The sequence below is a fragment of the Pleurodeles waltl genome, chromosome 5 (genome assembly GCF_031143425.1).
Source record: "Pleurodeles waltl isolate 20211129_DDA chromosome 5, aPleWal1.hap1.20221129, whole genome shotgun sequence".
NCBI lineage: Eukaryota > Metazoa > Chordata > Amphibia > Caudata > Salamandridae > Pleurodeles > Pleurodeles waltl.
In genome coordinates this window covers 1553610280-1553635156 of record NC_090444.1, presented here as the reverse complement: position 1 = coordinate 1553635156, position 24877 = coordinate 1553610280, and the positions used below count along the sequence as shown (strand labels likewise).

General features: G+C 40.8%; 1 protein-coding gene across 26 annotated transcripts in view; it reads left to right on the top strand.

The window, feature by feature from the left end:
* Window positions 1-24877, top strand: part of MYT1L (myelin transcription factor 1 like) — a 1206615-nt gene that overhangs the window by 643300 nt on the left and 538438 nt on the right. For all 26 annotated transcript variants that reach the window (XM_069235880.1, XM_069235860.1, XM_069235873.1 and 23 more), the window contains one exon: window positions 4197-4296. The gene's annotated coding sequence lies outside the window, so the exon portion shown is untranslated. The remainder of the gene's footprint in view (window positions 1-4196; window positions 4297-24877) is intronic.

The window sequence follows — 24877 nt, the reverse complement described above, 5'->3', positions numbered from 1 at the left end:
AGACAAAATCAGAGCAGCACAGCAAATGGGTTCCTCACATTAGCGTCTCCATGCCTCTCGAATACAGTGTCACCAAACACCACAGCCAGGTAACTGCTTAAAATCAGTTCTTTGTGATATCACTAGATTTCTTTTTACAAACTTTGACCTAACCATCCTGACTTAACAAGAACTTTTCAACTAAATGTCCTTATTTCACCGCATTCACCATGTTAGTTAACTCAACCAGTTAAACTCCGTTAGTGTCAAAGGTACTGTGTCCCTCCTCTTACAGTCTCTTTTTATTTCTTCTTTACCTACTTCCTTCCACTGCCATATCAATCTTCTTCTTTATTTAGTTTCATGGAAAGGGAGTAACCATGTTTTTTTCCTACCTATGCCCATGTCTCTTTTCTTCCCCTCCATCCTTCTCATGGTTCCTTCCTGTTTCAGGCTCTACATTTGTTTTTCTTTTTTCTTTAAATCATGTCTTCTTCTCTTCACTCTTGTTAGACTTTGGAGTTTACGCATGGCCATCCCCAATCATTTTGCCTCCTGCCTCCTATTTTTTCAGACCTGTTGCTGTTGGCTTTTGAACTCTGAGACTTTACCACTGCTAACCAGTGCTAAGGTGCCTGTGCTCTCTGTGTAAATTGTATTGTTGATTGGTTTATCCATGATTGGCATATTTGATTTACTAGTAAGTCCCTAGTAAAGTGCACTAGAGGTGCCCAGGGCCTGTAAACCAAATGCTACTAGTGGGCCTGCAGCACTGGTTGTGCCACCCACATAAGTAGCTCTGTAATCATGTCTCAGACCTGCCACTGCAGTGTCTGTGTGTGCAGTTTTTAACTGTAAGGTCGACTTGGCAAGTGTACCCACTTGCCAGGCCTAAACCTTCCCTTTTCTTGCATGTAAGGCACCCCTAAGGTAGGCCCTAGGTAGCCCCAAGGGCAGGGTGCAGTGTATGGTTAAGGTAGGACATATAATAAGATGTTTTATATGTCCTGACAGTGAAATATTGCTCAATTCATTTTTCACTGTTGCAAGGCCTGTCCCTCTCATAGGTTAACATGGGGGCTACCTTCAAATCTGATTAAAGTGTAGATTCCCTTTGGGAGAGGATGGACATGTAGAGATTGGGGTCTCTGAGCTAACAATTTAAAAATACATATTTTAGTAAAGTTGATTTTAGGATTTTGTGTTTGAAAATGCCACTTTTAGAAAGTGAGCATTTTCTTGCTTATACCATTTCAGTGACTCTGCCTGTATGTGGATTCCCTGTCTGGGTCAGTTTGACAGTTGGGCTGATTGCACCTCACACTAGGCAGTGACACAAAGGGAGCTGGGGTGTAGTCTGCATTTCCTGATGAGCCATCTGTACTAGGAGGGAGGGGGGAGTGCCTGCCCTCAGACAATGCAGTCTCCAACCCCCTGGTGAGTGTCTGGGGCCTGGGCAAGGCAGAATTTCACAATCAAGAGAGACTTTGCTTTGAAGTAGGCCTACTTCAAAGGAGAAAATGGGTATAAGAAGGGCACCCAAAACCACATACTTTAGAACATTTCTGGAAACCAAGAGGAACCTCTGCCTGCAGAAGAGCAGAAGAGCTGAGGAAGAAGAGCTGCCCCCCTGTGACTGTGCTTTGTGGAGCTATCCTGCAGTTGCTGCTTCTGCCAGAGTAAGAGGGCATAGACTGGCCTTTGTGTGCCTTCCTGCTTGTGAAGATCTCCAAGGGCTTGATTTAGAGATTTCCTCCTGTTGTTTGAAGTCTCAGGGACAGCAAAGACTTCTCTCTGCCAGCGCCTGGAGTCTCAGGAGAGACTCCTACTCTGCCCTGTAGTGTCCATCCAGTTCCTGGGACCCTGAAAGGAGAAGTTGTCAGCATAAGAGGAAGAAATCCACACACAGACTGCCGTTAGGGGAAAAGATTGACGTGACTCTGATCTGCGGCTAGGAAATCAATGCTCTGCCAGCTTCGCGGCTGAAAATCGATGCTCACCTGCAACGTAACCGAAGAATCGACGCATGGAGCTGGAGAAACGATGCGCAGCATCGCTGACAAAGGCTGGTGAGATCGCAAACCGCGCTGCATGGTTTTCAGATCATCCTGCGGCTGGATTTCCAGCGCAACTACCACTGGGCATGTAAAAACAATGCACAGCCTGCCCGGACCTGAGAGTGCTAACCAGATCGATGCATCGCTCTCCTGTGGAGAGAGGAACCAACGCTCCCCGACCCAATGAAAGGAGAAAAGACACAAGGTCTAGCTCGTGAGTGAAATCGACGCATTGCAAGCCCTTTTTGACACACACTCCCCCGTGCAGGATTATTCTTAACACACCCCAGGTACATTTTCAGGCTAACAGTGTTAGTGTCTGTTTAAAACTACATTAAGACCTCTTTTTGCTTTTTAATTCATAACTTGACTTTGAATTGTGTGATTTTTGTCATTTTGGTCGTGTTTTGTTTAGATAAATATTCTCTATTTTTCTAAACCTGTGTCATGTCATTTTGAAGTGTTTTCATTAAGTTACTGTGTGTGTTGGTACAAATACTTTACACCTAGCACTCTAAAGTTAAGCCTACTGTTTGTGCCAAGCTACCAAGGAGGTAAGCAGGGGTTAGCTGAGGGTGATTCTCTTTTACCGTGACTAGAGTGAGGGTTCGTGCATTGACGGGGGTAACCTGACTGCCAACCAAAAACCCAATTTCTAACAACTCTCATTTTCTTCTCTCCTATTGGCTCCTTTTTGTTCCTATTTACCTCCTTATTTATTTACCTCCCACTTTCCTCTTCTTTTCTGCATCCGTCTTTGAGTTATGTGAGAAATAGAAAAATGATGTCAATTACTCTTCTTTGTTTCTCATTCAGCTCCTGTTTTTAACTTTTTTTAAATTTCATTTCCGTTGCCTTCAAGAGTTCTTAGATGTTTTGGCACATTTTTGTATTTTGCATAGTTTTTCTTGAACCAGGATTTGATAGGAGCTTTTGTGTTTTATAAAGAAACAATATTCAACTTGATTTTATGAGAAGTGCCAATCTAGATAAAGTTTATCTTGAAATAAGTGAAATAAAATAAGTGTCCAACGTAAAAAAGGTATTCCATCATCCCATGCAGGGCTGAACTGGGAAACCAAAGCTGGCCTGCAAATTTTGTCAGACAAGCCGCCATACGGTGCATAGTGAGTAGAGAGAGCAAACCTGACCACTACAAGGACGGTTTGAGGGATCTCCCCCTAAGAAAATGTAGGTACAAATGGTGCATTCTGCAACAGTGTTTGTTATTTGTTCAATTGCATTAGCTTTAAAGCATAATAAATGATGAATTTGCAGTACACCAGCATTCAACTATCTTTATTGGGGCTCATCAATGATTCCCTCACTATCACCATCCAACAGTGCCCCTCATCTCTTCATAGTCCCTCTCTCACATGTATTTCATTTGTTTTATGGCGCCTCTCATACAGGTATAGGGTGTTGGAGCACTTTACATCACACACAAATACAGAAACAATGAATCAGACGTGCATAAATCAGTGTATAGGAAATGTTACATAAGACATGTCCATTCATAGCTCACTGTGCTAGTTTATGATTGTAACTTATTAACTGCACAGTAACAAGAGTTTCTGTGACAAAAGCAGTAACCCACTCAGCTATGCACGTAAAATACTCTTCTGTGAAATGCATGGTACACGTCCTTTGCAGCAGACATATTAACCTTCTGTGCTACCTTAGATGAGTCAAAACTTCCACTAGACAAATCCCTAATTTCTAAGGAACATTAATCACCAAAGTTATCTGTTTAAACTAGGGACTCTGCAGCGGATGCTTTGAAAACAGCTGCACTGCTTCAAAAATGGCCCCAGTAACAAAACCGGCCCCCCACCTTTCCAGCCTCCCTAGGAAATGTCTGATGCCTGGGACAGCTAGCCTGGCCCTGATCCAATGTGAAAATGACACAGGAATGCAAATGACAAATGGTTGAATCCTTATCAAACAGTTCTAAAAGGCAAAGGTCAGAAACATGATGGAAATTGAATAAATGCAAATCTAATTAATACAAGATGAATGTTAGAATTATATGACCACCACTGATCAATGATCACAAAAACTTGTAACTTAATATCTGAAGTAAAAACTAAACTCTTGTATTAGCTGCTCATAGGCCTTCATCAATATAAGTCCTAACACTCTTTTTTATTTATCTTACAGATCATGAAGATCCAACAGGCAAGCACTAACAGCCCAGAAATATAACCCTAGACCACTGCAAGTGCTTCTCTTATCCATCAACGCAATAGGCCTAAGCAAGGTACGGATGATTTTACTACTTATCAATGGCTTCAAATACATGAGATTTTTTTCTGAATAGTATCATTTTGCATTCAAGTAAATGTCCTTGTGTTGGAAGAAATGGTCCACCACTGTTCTCCAAGAAGTCCACTTACTATTCTATAAAAGCTGTTTCATGAACTGTTGTTGAACACTAGCAAACGTAACTTCTTTTTTACTCCAGTAGTACCACCTGACCCACTTATGGCATCATTTGTGACGTTCCTCCTGGTCTAGTAGAATCAGATAACTGGGAGTGATGCTTTGTGCATTTAGGCGATAGATTTCACTAAAAAACTTTGGAAATTCATACATCTGATTCTACTGATTGGATTTGATTTGTTTGCATAAGTACTTTACACATTACCTCTGAGTTCAGCCTGATTGCTTTTATGCCCAGCCACCGGAGGGTTAAGACAGATTAAATAGATTTCTTGCAGTCCTCCTGACTGTAGGAAAATACCTTCTTTCTTGGCATGTTACGCCCATTTATACCTGTATGTCAGTATGTTTTTGCCTGTCTAACTGGGATCCTGCTGGTCAGAACCCCAGTGCTCATGGTTTATGACCTAATGTGTGTGTCTGTATAGTGCTTGGCTGTGTCACTGAGGCTCTGCTAATCAGAACCTCAGTGCTTATGCTCTCTCTGCTTTTAAATTTATCACTGTAGGCTAGTGACTTCATTTACCAATTTCAATTGGCACACTGGAACCCCCTTATAAGTCCCTAGTATATGGTACCTAGGTACTTAGGTACCCAGGGCATCAGGGTTCCAGGAGATCCTTATGGGCTACAGCATTTCTTTTGCCACCCATAAGGATCTCAGACAAACCCTTTCACAGGACTGCCACTGCAGCCTGCGTGAAATAACACACACGTTATTTCACAGCCATTTTCACTGCACTTAAGTAACTTATAAGTCACCTATTGGTCTAACCTTCACTTGATGAAGGTTAGGTGCAAAGTTACTAAGTGTGAGGACACCCTCGCACTAGCAACAGTGCCCCCACATAGTCCAGGGCCATTTCCCAGGACGCCATTACACGCGTGCACTACATATAGGTCTTTACCTATATGCAGATTCACAATGGTAACTCTGAATAAGGCCATGTAAGGTGTCCAAGATCATGAAATTGTGCCCGCATTCCAAATCTGGTATTGGGGAGCCAATTCCATGCATCCTGAGGACTCCACCATGGACCCTCAATACTGCCAAACCAGCTCCCCAAGGCTTGCACTGCAGCTACAGCTGCTTCCACCTCTCAGACATTGTTCTGCCCTCCTGGGGTCTGAGCAGCTCAGTCCCTGGGAGGCAGAACAAAGCATTTCCTTTGGAAGCAGGGTGTTACACCCTCTCCCTTTGGAAATAGGTGTACAGGTTTGGGAGGGATAGCCTCCCCCAGCATCAGGAAATGCTTTGAAGGGCACAGATGGTGCCCTCCTTGCATAAGCCAGTCTAAACCAGTTCAGGGACCCCTTGTCCCCTGCTCTTGCGTGAAACTGGACAAAGGAAAGGGAAGTGACCACTCCCCTGTCCATCACAACCCTAGGAGTGGTGCCCAGGGATCCTCCAGTGTGTCCTACAATTCTGCCATCTTGCTTTGCAAGGTGTGGGGGAACTGTGGAGGGCTCTGAGTGGCCAGTACCAACAGGTGACGTCAGAAACCCCTCCTGATAGGTCCTTACCTGATAAGGTGGCCAATCCCCCTCTCAGGGTCTCTCTTGTGGGTTCTCTTCAGATTCTACTTGCAAGTTTCCAGCAGGAATCCTCTGCAACTACTACATCCACCTCTGACCTCAGATCAACAGCAGCCTTCTCCAGGAACCGCTGTAACAGCAACAAAGTATCCACAAGGGATACTTTTCTTCTGCACCCTCAGCTCCAAGTCAGCAACTGCAACAATTTCCACGGTGTGCATGCTCTGAGGACTCCCAGTCTTCACCTTGCACCAGAAGGACAAAAGAAATCTCCCGTGGGGTGACAGAGTCACTCCCCTGCTCACTCAGCCACCTTCCAAGTCGACGACCGGTACTCCTGGACTCCTCTCACAGCAACAAGCATGCTCCTAGAAACACAGAGGGTGGACCCCATCGACACAGACTGTCCTGAGGTTCTGCTGATGCACTTCGGAGGAGGTAAGACCTTGCTTTCCTTTCCTTAGAGCAACAGTACCCCTGTGCACTGTGTCTTCTTCACCTCCTGAGGTCTCTATACACTATTTGCAAAATTCCTTCATGCACAGCCTGGCCCAGGTCCCCAGCACTCTATCCTGCAATGCTCAACTCGCTGAGTTGACCTCCGGCGGCGTGAGACCCTTCTTTGCAGTGCTGCACCAACTGCTTTTTGCACCTCTTTTGTCCCTGTGTCCTGGGACTCTTGTGGGTGCTGTCTGGCATCCTGAGGGCTCTGTAAAGTGCTGAGCGCCCCCTCTTCCTCCTCAGACAGAGTTGAGGCCCCCATGTCCCTCCTGGGTCCAGCCAGTGCCATTTTGATGCAAAATGCACATTCGTTGCAACCAAGGCTTGTTGACGACTTCTAACACGAAATCATATCTGCATCCATCTTCACGTTGTGGGACATCCTTTGCATCATGCAAGAACCTGCTGGCATCTTCCTAGGGTGCATTCCTGCAGTCTTCGCCCAACCAGGGACTCTTCTTTTCCACCCTCTTCTGGGTTGGCAGGGGCTCCTGTCCTTCCTGGAACTTCTTTCGACTTATGGACTTGGTCCCCTTCTTTTGCAGGTCCTCAGGTCCAGGAATCTAGCAGTTGTTGTTTGCAGACGTAGTTGTTTACTGAAGTAATCCATATCAAGAAGTGTAGTGTGTCCTAAGGAAACTTGCAGTACTTTACTCCTGCTTTTCTGGGCTCTGGGGTGGGGTAATTTACTTACCTTTACTGTATTCTTACTCTCCCAACGATTCTGCATACACTACACTTGTCTGGGGGGAATTGGTGATTCGCATTCCACTTTCTTAGTATATGGTTTGTGTTGCCCCTAGACCTATTTTTTCCCATTGCATTCTCTAGCATTTCCTATTGTTTGCACTATCCTATGTCTAATTACTTGCCTTATTTTTGTGTCTAGTGTATATATTGTGTATAATACTTACCTCCAGAAGGAGTATTGACTCTAAGATATTTTTGGTACTGTGTCACCCAAATAAACTACCTTTATTTTGGGTAACACTGAGTATTGTCTTTACTTTTGTATAAGTACTGTGTAACTATACGTGGTATTGCTGAGCTTTGCATGTCTCCTAGTTCAGCCTAAACTGCTCTGCTATAGCTACCCTTATCAGCCTAAGCTGCTAGAACACTACTACTACACTAATAAGGGATAACTGGACCTGGTATAAGGTGTAAGTACTCAAGGTACCCACTACAAACCAGGCCAGCCTCCTACACTGACCCACAAACACTTCAGGGGGAGAAAATAATTCTACTTTATGAACAGCCACTCAATTTGGTGCCCCAGTCCAAGATTTGTTAACTTTGGAAAATGTTTGTGTTTAACTTTATGGAAACGGCGAACCTGTATTTTTTTAATTTGAAACAGAACAACATTTTTACTCTGGTATTAAGTGTCTGATTTAGAGTTCTGTGGATGGGTTACTCCATCACAAATGTGACGGATATCCAGTCCACCATATTACAAGAAATTATAACCTAATGCAATTGTAATAGGGTGGACAGGATATCTGTCACATTTGTGACAAAGTAACTCGTCCCCGAAACTCTAAATCAGGCACTTAGGAACTCACTTGTGCACCATTCTCACATATATGTTTGTACTTCATCAAAACATAAATGTAAATTGGAAATGGTATGCCAAACATTAAATGATATTGCGAAATTGTTTTCCATGTGATGCTTTAAGGAGTGTAGCAGTCTCACTTGGGAAATGAACCTGTGCATAAATGTATATATGGATTATATTCCCTCTGTATATAGACTGTTGCAAAGCTATTTAACAAAATAATAATTAGCTATAAGTTAGTAAGGATGCAAGTTCCACTTGGTAAAAGCAGCTCACTTGATAGACTGGCTGACACATGCAACTTCGCTCCCAGTAGGGAAACATGTGATTGCTGTTGTTTGTGGGTAAAACTGAAAACGAGGTTGCGTGGCACAGGAGTGGGAGAAACACCTTTAGTTTGGCTGTCAATAGTTCATATCTCATCCTGTATTACATTTCCTTTACAGAAAATGAATTGCTATCGATTTGCATAAGGAATTTCTTAGTTAATCCATAAGTATTCATAAAATACGGCAGCTGTAAAGCAGAGGAGATGCCATTCTCTATGGCCAAGTTGTTAATTATTTCTTTACTATTGAATACTTCTACCAGGAGAGTGGAATGCATCTGCCTGAGTTTTGTGAAATGCCTTTTTCATTGCCTATATCAATCTGTTGCTCGTCCAACTCGTCTAGAGCGTTGTGCTAAAAAAAAAACTATTTGAATTTCTGACACTACTTCTTTAAACAAATTAGAAGAGTAGTCCAACTGCTCTATTGCCAATATATTTGAAAGGTGTTTTAACCAGTTGTACTGTGTTATCTTTACTCGGTTATTTTATAGCTCGAAATTAAAGCTTTGGTGACATTAGCTGTGGTGTTTTGGTGACAGTATATTACTGCACCAGTTGTTCTACACACTGTTGGTTTGGGTTGGGGCCTAGCTCATTTAGGGCCATATTTATACTTTTTGACGCTAAACTGCGCTAACGCAGTTTAGCGTCAAAAAATTTAGCGCCGTCTAACGCCATTCTGAAGCGCCATGCGGGCGCCGTATTTATGGAATGGCGTTAGCCGGCGCTAGCAGACCGGCGCTGCCTGGTGTGCGTGGAAAAAAACCACGTACACCAGGCAGCGCCGGCGGCGGGGGAAAATGGCGTATGGGCGTCTTAAAATGGGGCAAGTCAGGTTGCGTCGAGAAAATCGTCTTAACCCGACTTACGCCATTTTTTTTCGACGCCCATCCCCCATCAACATGACTCCTATCATTGTAAAGATAGGAGTCATGCCCCCTTGCCCAATGGCCATGCCCAGGGGACTTATGTCCCCTGGGCATGGTCATTGGGCATAGTGGCATGTAGGGGGGCACAAATCAGGCCCCCCTATGCCACAAAAAATAAATAAAAAAATACTTACCTGAACTTACCTTAATGTCCATGGGATGGGTCCCTCCGTCCTTGGGTGTCCTCCTGGGGTGGCCAAGGGTGGCAGGGGGGGTCCCTGGGGGCAGGGGAGGGCACTCTGGGCTCATTTTGAGCCCACTTGTCCCTTAACGCCATCCCTGACCCAGGCGTTAAAAAGCGGCGCAAATGCGCCGTTTTTGGCCACGCCCACTCCCGGGCGTCATTTTTGCCCGGGAGTATAAATTCCACGTAAAGGCCTGGGAGTCATTTTTTAAGACGGGAACGCCTCCCTTGCATATCATTAACGCAAGGAAGGGGTTCACGCTAAAAAATAACGCACACTCCGGGCACTTTGGCGCCCGAAGCGTCTAACGCCATAGTATAAATATGGCGTTAGTTGGCGTTAGTTTAGCGTCGAATTTGCGTCGAAAAAAACTACGCAAATTCGGCGCAACCAGAGTATAAATACGGCCCTTAATTCTGAAAGCTGGAACTGTGACGTTGGCAACATGCACCTTTCCTGAGTCTGTATCGGATATTCATTCCACAGAAGGAAGGTTCACATCATTCACAAAAATGGTACTGTATTCTAGGACAGTAGAACTGGAAGCATTACTCTTTGAAACTTTGACACCCTAGTTCTAACCACGAATGGATTTCCCCAACTTCTTGTACCAACTTTGACTTTCAATTCCTGATGGCTGAGACATCTGCAGTACAGATAGGCAAAGTAAATCAGCAATGGTGTTGATATTATCTACATTTATTAGTATTTAAATCGCTGTGATTACCACCATTAGAACTAACAACATTAGTGACTACTTAATGGATTTCATCACCAAAGATTTGATGTTAAGAAAGGTTGCAATAGGACATCTGCCAATATGACAGCTGTCCCATTCATATCAAGATCCCCCTGCCTCATTTGGAGACTGAAGAAAGGCAGCAGACGTGCAGGTAGAGCTTCTAGCCACTCCTCTGTCAGGTCCACCAATGCATGGTCGCGAAGCAGACACAAATTGTTTCAATCTGACTTAGGGTAACAAGTGTTCTAAGTACCTCAGCCTCTGTGGTGGACCACGACATGACAGAGGACTTTTCCTGATGTGTGTTGGAAACATTTACCAGTGTTTCAGGAAAGCTTTTCAAATGTGTACTCCAGAAATGTATACACTCACCTTCTGTTCATGAAGGCAGGAACAGGTAGCACCAAATAGGATAGAGTCAAGGCATCAATTGAAGAGGGGCAGTGACATAAGAGTTGATTCCTGGGGTAGTCACATTAGGTGAGTTCCTGTGAGAGCAACACATGAAGGGAAGTCAGAGGAGAATGCGCTATGGGTCAAAACGTGTGACTCAGGAGGGACGAAATCATCAATAGCCAAAGAGATGTTTTCCCTTGTGTTTGCTTTCCTAGTGCCAGTCAAAGCCATTCCAGGGTACAAATCTTTCCACAACACAAGCAAAGGCAAATTGTGTCAGCCCTTCTCCCGCCTCTAGTGAAGTTGTTACCTGTGCCACAGGGGAGAATAAACTGAAAGTCCAGCAAGACCTAAACCAGACACCATAGAATAACGTTGACATTCAACCAGTTTTAAACAATTATTAGAATAGTAAAAGTACTATGAAATTGTGAAATATCTGGACAACACCACCACCATTCATGACTTGAAACAACACAACCACTTTCTGACTCAACTCCGAATGTACCACTCTACGACTGCAAAAAACTCAGGGGCATATTCACAAGGCCAGTGGCACAGAGCAGCACAGCAATGATGAAGTATTACTGATGTTATTTATTTATATGAGTAATTATCATGTTTGATTTACATACTTCACAAATAGGAGACATACATGCACTGGGGGATGATTTATTAGATTTGTACTTGTTTTCCCCCTGTTTAAGATGCCACCTGGGCACACCTTTTGTATGTTGTCCTTTAAGTTTGTTCATGGTATTTTCACTCGGTGTGTAGTGTATTTAGTCATGTGATCAAGGTCACTGAGTCGGACGAAATACCTCAATTTCCAGAGTAAACCTTTGTTTCACCTGCAGCCTGAGTGAGCGTCTTTAATTCGGAAATGTGGTTCATATATGTATATCTAAGGTAACTATAAATCATGCGTCCACCAGGCACAGATATTTCTTCAATAATTGGACTGGTAATGTTTTATTGATATTTTTAATGATGTTACAAAAGTTGTCATGAGTGCTGTAATATCTGGGGTAATTAGCAGTGCGTGGCGAAGGCACAAGTTATACTTACCTTAGGGCGTGAGTTATAGTTACTTGAAATAACTCTAACTATAACTGCTGAATTTCTGTGGTTGTGTGTGAGTAAATTCAGAACCCAACTATAACAACCCTGTAACCTTTGTTTTTTGCAGTGAACTTCTACGCCTTTTTTAATTCTATCCCTGTAACCTTTGTTTTTTTCAGTAAATGTCTATGTTTTGTAACATAAAGTAAATTTAATTACTAAACGCTAATCAAACCACTGGCACGCATGGCCTTTGGCCAACCCCTATATTCACCCAACCCCACACCGATCATGGCCTTTGGCCATGTGTGGCAGGGATTGGCCACAGGGCCTAGCTGGTGGCCAGGCCCTGCAGCTAGCCCCCTTAACCACCCAACCTCATGCACAGTCTGTGAGTGGGTGGGTGGGAGACTGAGTGGGTCTGTGAGTGGGTGTGTGGATGTCTGAATGAGTTTGTGAGTGTGTTCGTTAGTGTGTGAGTGAGTGTGAGTGTATTTTTTAAAAACTTTTCTGCAGGGCTCGTGACTCGTGTTAATTACATTTGGGCCCCACTGAGCGACGCAATGAAGTTACGACTCCATGCATATGAAAAAAAAAAATGTGTGCATATTTTAAATCTTATAAGGGGTCCCTCAGAGATGCCTGAAATGCCTCCATGGGGTCATAGTACCTCTACCCTGACCCCTTTGGTACTTTTAAGCCTCTATTTCAATTCCCTGGGATCATGTCCCAGTTTATAAAATGGCGACCACAACTTTCTGCACAGGTTGCAGCCAGCCAATCACAGAACTGCTCCCGGCTCTTGGGTTTGCAACGCAGGGGTGGCAAAGGATCCGCGTCCCTATATACACAAATTTAGTTTTCATTTAATAACTAGAAAACTACTGAATGGATTTACAGCAGATCACAAAAAGGGCACTTTCTGGACCAAGAGCTAGCTTTCTGCCAAATTTGGTGTACATCCGTCCAGCAATTCGGGCTGTAGTTCTATTCAAAATCCCTATCGAAATTGAAATGCTTAAAACACATTTTGCTGCCCCCCCTTTTCTCAGCCCCCGTTTGAAGGAACACCCTGATACTTTCCAGACAGCAGCTGAAGTGAGCATCAAATAAAAAAAAAAATCATGAAGATTCAGTAATTGGTCACAAAGAAATAGACAAGTCAAAAAAATGCTTTTTCACTGGAAGCTAGGTCCTAACTATGACTACCTACTAGCGACCACTCGTAGGCAATATACACATAGATATAATATATATATATATATATATATATACATATATATATATATATATAAAAATATATACATACAGCTATAGATATATAAATATATATCTAGATATCTATCTCTCTCTCTCTCTCTCTCTCTATATATATATATATATATATATATATATATATATATATATATGCATACTGATTACAACAATACACTTTACAGAGGAGTCAATACTTAGTTGACTAGAAGACACCAGACAATACAACAATGAGATGCCAGACTCAGAGTACTGCACCCATCACGCCAGTCCTACATCACCAGACTTCTCAAAGCCTCCATTGGCTCCTGATCCACAAATGGGCACTCTTCAAACTCCTCACATACACATACAAAACCTTTCTCAACATCAGCCTCACCTATGTCAACAATCCTGATAACTTACACAAACCTAGCTGACACATCAACACAGCTGGATTCCTATTTGCACACATTCTGCTCAAACACAGGACCAGATCCGGTGGTCATGCCTTCTTCATCATCACTCGAAACTGACCTGACTCTTCACTGTAGAGCTACCTCCTCAGTTCTTGAATGTCGCAAGAAATTCAAGACATGGCTCTTTACCTAGTCCTGGCTGAGCCTTAGACTAGGCAGCACTTGCTCTCAGCATCAGGATACCCTCATCTACAAATACACACACCATAATTATGAAATATCTTAACCTTTTTTTCCATTAAAAATATTGTAAGATTAAAGTGGATTAAATAATTACATTTCTTTTGCTTTGTTTTGTACATCACTTTTAGTAATTATCAAAGGATAGGAGAAGAATATTGCTTTTACTTTAGGTGGGATTACATTAATAGTTAACATTAATAGTTTCCAAGTTGAATAAACGTTTTTAGTTTTCCCTATACTTTATCATTGGAAAACTCCACAGTCTAACTAAATTTCCCTATACTTTATCCTGGGGAGAGCCCCACACCAATGGATTTAAAAAAACTTTAATGCAATTCCATTTATTAACAGGTATTGTTACATTCATTTTTATATTAAAAAGAATACTAAAATGGTTATGATTACACAAGAAATATACACCATTTGTATATATTTTTAAAATTAAACTATAATTAATTATATTTTTAACATTTAAATAATTTACTTTAACATTATTTCCTGTGGGGTTTGGATCTTCAGCTATGCTAATCTGTTAATAGTGCATTGCAGGGGTGTCCCTTACAATAATGAAGCAAATGCAGGGGCACTAGGATCTAGAGTTCTGAGGTGCCCACTGTAAAACATGTATTTCTGTATTTTACTAATAAACCAAAAAGTGGGGGGCCATTTTTAATTCTTGCCCTTTTGCTACTCTACTAATAAATTCTTTAACAACGTGTAATGCTAGCCAATGCTAGCTGACACATTCAGCAACCCAGAATCGATATAAGTGTCTCAAGCTTTCTCTCACTCAAATTTGTGAATTTTCCAATTCATCCAGAAATTTATTTGTTTCCAGTTTGTGCAGATTTCATTCATCTGGGCCCCTGTTGCACACAGGATGCACTTTCCCTGTGTGCACCTTGGTACACCTTCAAACAGGGGAAGTGTGCTCTAATATTATGAATGCGCTGCACCCAAGGCAGCTGTGAACTCGTGCTTCCGGGGGGCAGGAGATTCAAGGGAAATGAGTGAGATGAAATGAGGAGCAGCTTAGTGTTTCGGCAACCCGCATGCAATATTTTTTTCTTTATTTTTTTTCCAAAATATTGGCATCATGGAAAATATCCAGATGCACATTAATAGTAAACATTTAAATTGAGATTCGATTTCATTTAAAAACAACAACACAGCAGCAGAACTCAGGTAGGCAATCAACTCATTCTTGTAGTATTCAGCATTTTGCAATAGAGAAACTAAAGTTTCAAGATCAGAGTTATGGGAATGAGCTCAGAGTACCAGTTAACTCATAACATACAACTTTCAGTCAGAACAGCACCTGTCTCGCTGAGAAAGTAACACTTGGTGAACCTATTGTAATTTGTAACATCACATTATGCTAACATATGCACAATCTTACTCATATTTCCTTCAAAATAGTATCTAAAGTTGAAAACTCTACAATCTGCAGGTTTTGGAGATTATTTTTCAGTGATGTTTATATACACATTTTCAAATTCATACCAATACAGAGATTTAGGGACAGATGTGTGAAGCCTTTTAGCTGCTGCAAAGCCAACAATTTGTTAAATCACAGGATTTGCAATCACTAAAGGGCTGTTACAAATGGACTAAACCTATTTTTCCATTTGTTAACTGGTTATCAAAGCGAAAAATGGGTTTAGAAATGCACTAAGAATAACAATTTGGAAAAGACGTATTTAAGGCGTCCCGGCAAAATTCTGATTCACAATGCTATGTATCAATGGTTTGTGACTGCAGTTTCAGTAGCAAACCATTGATAGGTTACAGACCCCTTTCCCTCTGTGAATGTAAATTAAAAGTTTGTTTGGGAGTGGGCAGTGGTCAGGGGACCACTTCCAACTAATAAACAAACTTTGAAGATTTTTTTTTTTTTCTTAAATGAAGATACACTTCCTTTAAGTAAAATAGGCTGCATTTTAGAAGTGACTCCAGCATGTCACCATCCCTGTGTTAGCAACCAATGGGAGTCAGTCACAATTTGCTGCTCCATCAATACATAGATTGTTCACAGAATCAGAAGTGATTCTCAAAACGTTGGTGTGTAATTTGCAACCTTTTTTTGAGATTCAGTTCTTAGTATACCTGGCTCCTAGTCACATCTCTGGGATATATATCAATGTGATCTGTGATTAGTCAAAGAGCCTGAAAATTTAAATGCTTGTAAATAGACTCCCTGTTCCTTAAGTGGAGCTGCATTTCTATAGAACTTAAACCTTTCCAGTTGTTTTCCGTAAAATAAAACTCAATTTTATTTTTCCACATACTACATTTTCCAAATATGCTAGAAATGAAAAAGGAATAGGTTGCATAGATTTTACTTTCTGAAACCATAGCTGTTAGAACTGTTTTCAAAAATCTTAATTTCGATTTGCTGTAATTTGTGTTTTAAGCTGAAGTCAAATTCACATAATGATGTTGTTTTACTGAAAAAACACTATTATTTTTTGGGGACCTGACTTTCATGTATGTATGTATGTATGAATGGATATGGTAGTTCTATATTGTGAAGCTGTCCAAAAGGCAGCAGAGTGCTGCACTGGCTATATGACAAACATAAACTCGACAAGTGATAGGAGAGTAGCTGGCTTGTTAACTATTAATTCATTATGATTTAGTGTTCTTCATATTGTTGTGCTATCAACCCTTTCCTAAAGTGAAGCAGCATTCATGAGGCATCTTTGATAAAACATTGCGAGGTTGTTACAGATCCTGGGTGCATAGATGGAAAAGTTGTGCTGTCTTGTTTTTATTTTTTACACTTTTTAGTATGTAGTCTAAAGGTGTCCTGACTGCGAATATGCAGATACCTACCAAGGAAGGAGAGCTGATCCGCAAGGTTGGCAGGGGTGCTAGCTGTGATGGCCTTGTAAATGACGCAGCTAGGTTTTAAAGATGGTTTGAGCTGGCAATGGGATCCAATGAAATTACACCAGGACAAGGGTGATGTGATCATATTTCTGCAGGCCCTGGATGAGAAGTGCTGAGACATGAAGGATGCCCTTAAGGGATACCAGTGTGGAGTCTGGGATGCAAAGCAGAAGGGTGTTACCATAGTGTGCACCATCCAGATGCGAGAGTACGAGGTCTCAGATCAGCCATTCTGAAGTTTCTTTGGAAGAGAGAGTTGGTACAGGGCGATCCTTGTTTTTTTTATAAATTATGTGCTTGATGGTGAGGTTTTGTCCATGGTGAATCCAAATTAATTTCACTGAAAGCTGGAGTTTGAAGCCATCTAAGTTCATTTAATTGCACCAGGTGTGTACTGTTTCTTGTTCTAACAGGAGTTGTATTTTGGTTGGGTTGAGCTTCTGGTCGACATGGGACAAGCTGGTCTGGATGAATTGAAGGCAATGTGTGAGGCATTGGATGTCCGAAGCAGAGGAAACTATCAAGTAGAGTTGTGTATCGTCTATGTAATGTAAATCTTGATGTTGTTTTCAGTGAATAGAGCACCAAACTGCTCTATGTACTGGCTGAAGATGACAGGTGACTGGATGCAAACCTGTGGCACCTTACAGATGACATGGGTCCTTTGGGACCGACCTGGAGGTGACCATGTGAATAAATGTATGATGGATGGAAAGGAAGGAGGAGATCGAGAACCAGCGAGAGGCATTTGCAGGCAATTCCATTTGCCGTTCCAGTGTGCATATAAGGGTGGGATGGTAAACTGTTTTGAAGACAGCTAAGAGATCCAGAAATATTGGGGCCCATGGTTTATCTTCATCTCCATTTAGGAGGTCATTGCACTCTCCATGCTGCACCATAATCTGAAGCCAGACTGATGATTGTGCAGGAGATCTCTAGCATTAATGTAAGTTTGACGTTGAACATAGACTGCTTTTTCAATGATTTTGCGGAAGAACTGTAGGTCATCAGATCTAGCATAGGTTTCTTTAGCATTGGGAGGATGTGGCCTGTTTTGAGAGCTTCTGGGAAAATGCCTGAGTTTAGGAGGCATTGACAGTGGTGGGTGGGGGTGAGGGAGTAAAAGCGTGCCCAGAGAGAGCTTTGAGGAAGGATAAGGGTAAGAAATCATCTTCATAAGAAGTGGCTTTGTGTTTAACCCTCTCTTTTGCATTCAGCTATGAGTTTGTCACTATTATTGCTGTTTTTGGTTGTGGTGGTGGTGTGTTGTTGTTACTAGTGCTGTTACAATAATTCTCATCATGAATATTGTTTCTATTGTTTGAGTGTCGGGCCTATCATTAGGCTCTTTCAGGTAGCGATAAAACCACTGTGGGACTGAAGAGACCAGAACAGATTAGATAAGAGGGGTTTCACAAATATGTAGAACCCTCTGTGGTATCCTGAGTGTGAAATGGGTGCTATTAAATAGACCAATGATGAAGCTGGAGGGAATTTGATAGTTCAAACCTAGTCCATTTAAACTCATTATGTTGCTTCATATTGAGATGGACAGGTATAAAAAGCTACCAAATGACAAGCTTCATCTTGGTCAGCATCTGGGAATGAGATCCTACAAGTTCTATGCCAAGTGCACAGAGTGGCTTTGCAGATAATTGCAGAGGTTCTATACAGCAATCCTTTGTTAAGCAGGGAAGAGTAATGTGAATTCCTGATATGAATACATTTACACAAATGTAACATTATACCCCTACAATGCACAATTAGTCATTTCATTCAAAATGAACCCCTAAGTGTTTTGTTTGGATTTGCTGTCATGAAAATGGTATCCTTTCCAGGTCACCAGAGGCATAATTTTCTTCTCCTGCTATGAGGATATCTGAAGGCTTTCCACGTTTGTCATACAATGAGTCACAGACATGACATTGTAGCTCAGCCAGGCTTAGGAAGGGCAAATACATGTTGGCTGCGCAGAAAAAAAAATGGACACAATGAGTTCTATAATATGTTTATTAGAGTTTCCAATTGTAGTGAGACGTTTTATGTGAAGATTTAAATGCTATACCATCATGTTAATACTAATAATATGATAGCAAAGTGAAAGCAGCAGAATGTAATGTCTGACTGAAGACACCACTAACCCCAGTTTCAAGCTAACCTTGTGCCACACTTTTCCATTTGTGTCTTTCCTGTTTAGCTTTGTTGAATCGAATGTTATATCATGTTAGTGACTCGCATTTGGACCATAGGTAATGGTGACTGTCAAGCTGGGCAGGGTAGCATGGTACCCCTGCTGGGGTGCCCGATTCCTTATGTGCAACTAATAAAGATTACAACTTTGTACACAAGTGAAAGTCCATATGATTTCTGTACCTAAGGACTCTGGCAGATTAAACATATTTTAATGGCAACCACCTCCCCACCTTCATCTGGTATACTTATGATGAATTCCGTTAACTATGGAACATGATGGAGAGCCTTTCTCTTTTGTAATTATATTACAATACATCTTTTAGGCTTTTAGGTTTCGATGAGGTTGTTGAATGGATGGATGTTTCAAGAATAGGATTCCAAAGTTTGGGAAGGCAGCACTTACTATAAAGGTTTTGAGTGTAGATTGGCAAATCAAGACCAGAAGTTTTCTTAAAATATTCTACACACATGCACATGCTCTCAAAGGTTTGTATGTGCTTCATCATGTTGGCAATAGTATGTTATTTAGGTGTAAAACAAAAATGGAAGCCCTTGCTCAAAATCATCAAAAATAGCTATGTCAAGAACTGTGTTGTGTGGACTGTGGTTGTTTTCTTCAATGTAGTGTCCTGTGTCTTACAAGTCATCTGTACTTTGCATTGTTTATACACAAAGTTTACATTATTATTCGAATTTCTGAAAATAGGCTGCTTTACGAAATTGTGAACCAGAGAAGGAAGCATATGAAATCTTATCATGCCTTTTTCATTTTGTGGATTTGATTTTTAAAACATTCCTAGCAGTCTTCTTTTAATCGTCTCCCATCCTTTTTATTATATGTGGCAATATCAGAGTCAAGTTTTGTGTTTAAAAGTTACAGTTCTCTTTGTAGCTTGGTATTAAGCGCCTGTATTTGCGATTGTTTTGCTTGATAGAAGGTGCCAACGGGGGCACTGTTTTTTTTATGGACATATAGCTGTGCTATTAAAAATTGGCAAGTAGTGTTTTTATCATAAAAGAATACCATACAACTAAGATGGATATTTATTCTTTGCATGGTGGCTGTTTCTGGCTCATGTGTCATATCCAAATTGTGTTCATCGCAAAAATCTGGATCCAAAGGGATGTAATGAGCTCCAGAAATATATGAAACAGATAAAGAAAATGAAGTTGCAATTGCATTGAAATGTATGATCAGTGCAGTACTGAGTCCTGCTGAGATATGCAGTGGTAAGGTGGTATTGTCACTGATGTTCAGTCTTTCTAGGTGCAATAATTTACCAATGATGCATCCAAATCTTACCCTTGGAGTGCAGCTAATTTTATTTGAAAACGTGTTCAACAGGGAAAAGCTTCGTATCTGAGATCAAATGGTGTGAATGGTTAAAATATGCATCTATTTACTGGCCATGCTTAGTATCATGTATTGCGCATATGTGATACATCAAGAATGCACAATGGTCAGTTGCTGTTAGGCATGATGGCTAGCTAGGGTCAGATTTTATTGTTCATATTGTATTTTTATATCCCATGTTAAATGTAGTTACCATGAGAAAACTGCTAATTTCTTTTAATTAAATGTTTATCGAAAACAGTAACCGGATACTGGAATGTTTGGTTCGCTGCAGTATAAAAATGATATACATGTCTCATTATTGAGTTTAGAAGTTGTTGGGGGTTTTAACAAAACATGTTCTACTTCATTAAAACAGATTGGGCAATATTCACAAAGATTTCACTGTGACTCACTGTTGTGGTATCTAAGAGCAAGCTATAAGTAACCCAGGAGCATTTTTGGCTTACTCCTGGAACTCAAGAGTAGGTCAGGGGTACTACAGTAAACCAAATGTAAGCCAAGAGTACAAGAGTAAGTCCCAGCTATCTATGGAAACATCTTAGTGAATCTCAACCCAGCCTATCTAGCCTACCTGTTAAGTAGCTAACTGCTAGGTTCAAATAACGAATTCCTTTTAGAGTATTCAGGTTTAGTTTACCTTTCGTGAAGAGGATATTGATTAAATAAAGGGCAAAAGTGAAGATATGTAGAGGGATTTAAGGTTGTCTTTATCTAAATGAAATGTCAAGTTCAGAGACATTATCTGGAGCGATAGAAACCATGTTCAAACTAGCACTCCTATTGGATGAAATTCGTATTTCTTGTGCATGGTACCATAATAAAGATGAGGCTGGACACCCCATGGGATGAAATTCATCTAAAAGGAAGGATGTCGTATCTTAAAAATAACTTCATCAGCCTGTGACATATGTTTTTCAAACTACTGCTTTTTGTGCCATTAAAGCACCCCAAAACATTGTAGATACAACATAAGGAGATATGGATTGTGTAATGTGCTATTTATTATCATTGTTGAGTGTGGGCAAAATTCACAAGAGGTGAAGCTTTATGTGAGTAATTATACCCCTCATTTCCCTTAAGAACAGCGGCAAATACCACATTACACTCAGCAGATATGAATGTGTGGCTTCTGCCGTCCCATTTTGTATGTTATGACAGGCTATATATTATATGCAGATGTTATAAACAAGGGCATTTAAACCACAATAACTAGGACGTGTGAGTATGAAATGATTCTAGTGTTAAATGTGAGACATTAAGAAGTGCTTTACTGCTGAATTACTGCAGCAATAATATGTCAATTGCAGTACAGTAAAGGATGCGTGAATCAGTGTTTATTAGAACACGTGTTCAAAATAGCATGCATTATTGAACCACATTGTTTCGCTGGTATGGTGCGCGCACAGACACACGAGAGGGATTATTTTCAGAGAGAAACGAATATAACAAAAATAGAGTTGCCAATAGCAGACAATGTTTATGAGAACTAGGTTGTAAGTCATGGTGGGCTTACGCAGAAAAGAGGGCTAAACAGGGAGGAGTTTTAGGACAAACTAAAGTGGTAGGTGGAAAGAGGCCCAGTGTACAAGAAACAAAGGAGGGGAAGTGCCAGCAGTAGCATGGGGCACAGCACATTGCATATTTCAAAGTGGAATGCACAAGGCATCAGGAGTTCAATAATGCGGCTCCTCTCAAAGCTTTTTTTCCCGGAACAGTGCTGAAAACCATTAGGTGGAAGGGGAACGGAATAATTAATAAAAGAACACGTGATTAAAATGTTTTTAATCTTACAAAGGGAATAAACTAATATAATATGCAGAGTTGAACCACTCGGTATGTTTTATTTTGCAAACGGAAATTACCTATGTATTTCTATATCAATAATAGGAATAATACGAGTAATAAAACATATTATTATTATTATTATTATTACTGTCATTATTGTTGTTGTTATTATTAGTATATTAAGATTATTATTATTGTTTTGCTCTAAATCTTGGTATAATATTGTAAGTATACAAACATTAATGGTAATAATAAAAAATAATAATATTAATCTACTACTCCTTCTACGGCTTTACTTATAATGATGCAGGTTAAGCTTTGTAGCAATAATGTGGGTTTCCGGTGTTTCTTGTCCTCTTGATTTGGAATTCACAGCAGCAATTTGATTGATTCGTCTATGGTCAGCAGATATCACTGTTGGATCAGCTAGTGTAACCAGGGGCCAGATGAACGACCCCGAGTTTTGCAACTCGCAATTTGCTACTCGTTTGTGAGCCGCAAAACCTTATGTACAACAGTGTACTTTACAATGTTTGCAATTCGCAATGGGGTCGCAAATGACCTACCTCATGAGAAATCATGAGGTATGTCGCAATTTGCATCCCCATTGGGAATGGCCACCCTCACAGGGATGGTGGCCTGCTGGAGACAGCATACCTGTGACTGCTTTTAAATAAAGCATTTTTTTTTTTAATGCAGCCCGTTTTCCTTAAAGGAAAGCAAGATGCATTTCAAAAACAAAAACGAAAAAAATTATTTTCATTTCTTCAGAGCAGGCAGTGGTCTGTGGGACCGCTGCTTGCTCAGAAAAAATATTTTCACTGCCATTCACAAAAGGGAAGGGGTTCCCTGGCGACCTCTTCCCTTTTGCGAATGGGATAGCACCAAATTGAGAATGGTGCTAACTGCGAATGTTTTGTGACCGCATTTGCGGTCACAAAACAATCATACATTAGACTGTGATTCGCAATTAGGAAGGGAATGCCCCTTCCTAATTGTGACTCGCAAATCCTTTTTTCGAATCAGTAAATAGATTACTGAATCACAAAAATGGGTCTGTACATACCAAAAGGCATTCGCAGAATCGGGCTGTTTGCGATGAGAAAAAAGGTATGTACATGTGGCCCCAGGTTGCTAGAAACGGTTTTGTGGTCCAGTTGGTACGAGTGGGGCCTAGTAAATTTTTGACACACAGAATATTGGGTACATTGTGTCTTTCAGCCTTGTATTTGCAGTCAATTTTTCTTTTCTCTTCAGTGTTAACGGCTTTATTTCAGCAATGGAGAGCATAGAAGCTCCTGAGGGAACAATCTGCTCCAAAGCCCTTTCTGTATTAGTAAATGCAGAAATCTTTCTCACTATTTTCGGCCGAAGCCGTAGTGGATTATTAACTTATATCTTTTGTTTTTGCCCTTTTCTTCTACCAGAATAATGAAAGGATCTTGGTCTACTTTTATTAAGAAAGGGGGTCACCAAATGACAGCATCTGTGAGATACACACTGAGTGGAGACAATCTTCAAAAGACAGCAAATCTTGTCCGATTTCTGATTGTAGTTCTTTCAATGTAAGAAATGAAGAAGTTAATAGGCATTAAGATTTTGTCCCATTTTTCTGAATGACCTGTTAGACTTCTAATCGAAATGGAATATGGAAGCAGTTTGTGTTAACCTTAATTGATCTTATTGTCTATTCTGCTTTTTCAGCTTTTATGTTTTATTAATAAAAAATATTACTGTCATTGCACTTTATTGCCCTTGGAAATTGTGTAGGATTTTAAATTATCTGAAATAAAATTATATCTTAATTTACCTTACCTTTGGAATGCTTAACCAGACAGCAAGTACCAATCTGACTCAGAAGAACATCAATATTTTCAATTAGCACAATGCTACTGAAATTTGATGTACATAACTCAATACCGCCGTATGAGTTTGAACTTCTCCAACCTGCTGAGGTTGGAGAGTAGACGAAGACTTGTACTCATGTTGTGAAATGCTGCTTTGCACCTTAGTCAAATAGATCTCACAAACATAAACCATTCATTCAACTGTCCTTGGCACACCTTTTGGGAGAATGGCCAATGTTCAATTATCACTCTGATGGAGTTCAAGGATTCATCGACTCAAAGGTCACTATTCTTTGGATACAGTCAAATTGTATTAGTTGACTACAATTATTTATGCAAGTTGATCAGATTTCTTCAGCAAATTATTTTCAGTACTCTTGTTTCAACAGTGTTATATCCATTTTGACATATTTGCAATTTTAAATTCATGGTCCATTTGGAACCATTGTTTCTGGAACCTTATCCTGGCCATTACCTGGGTCTCTCAAAGTTTTGGGTGGAAACAATTTTCCACTCGTGATGCCAGGTAGTGTTTGGGTACCTCCCATAGGAATCCTGAAGATGGCACATCTTGGAATTTGTTTTCTGCAAATCAGTGAAGACACTTGATGTTGGTTGCCTTAGACAATGCTTTAGAAAAACATCGTACTAGAAGGTGCTAATGTATGTTTCACACCTTTTGTACCCTGCAGGCATAGGGGTGGCACGGGCATGATCTCAGTTTCAAGGGGAGTTCACTGCAGTTCCTGGCTCACCTGCAATGCACAGATACCAGACCATTAGACTCTCTGGCACTAGAAGCACTTGGAGCAGACAGAGCAACAGCAGCAGATAGAGTACTCTGCTATAGCTGGGCTACATTTTGATACTGACCATTCAGCTCAAATGGGCAAATTCAGCCCAAAAGAGGGAAATTGTACATAGAATAACAACTTATAATCATGCTCTTGAACCCGGATAGCTAGACATTGTGATACTGACCATTCAGCTCAAATGGGCAAATTCAGCCCAAAAGAGGGAAATTGTACATAGAATAACAACTTATAATCATGCTCTTGAACCCGGATAGCTAGACATTGTGATACTGACCATTCAGCTCAAATGGGCAAATTCAGCCTAAAAGAGGGAAATTGTACATAGAATAACAGCTCATAATCATGCTCTTGAACCCGGATAGCTAGAATACT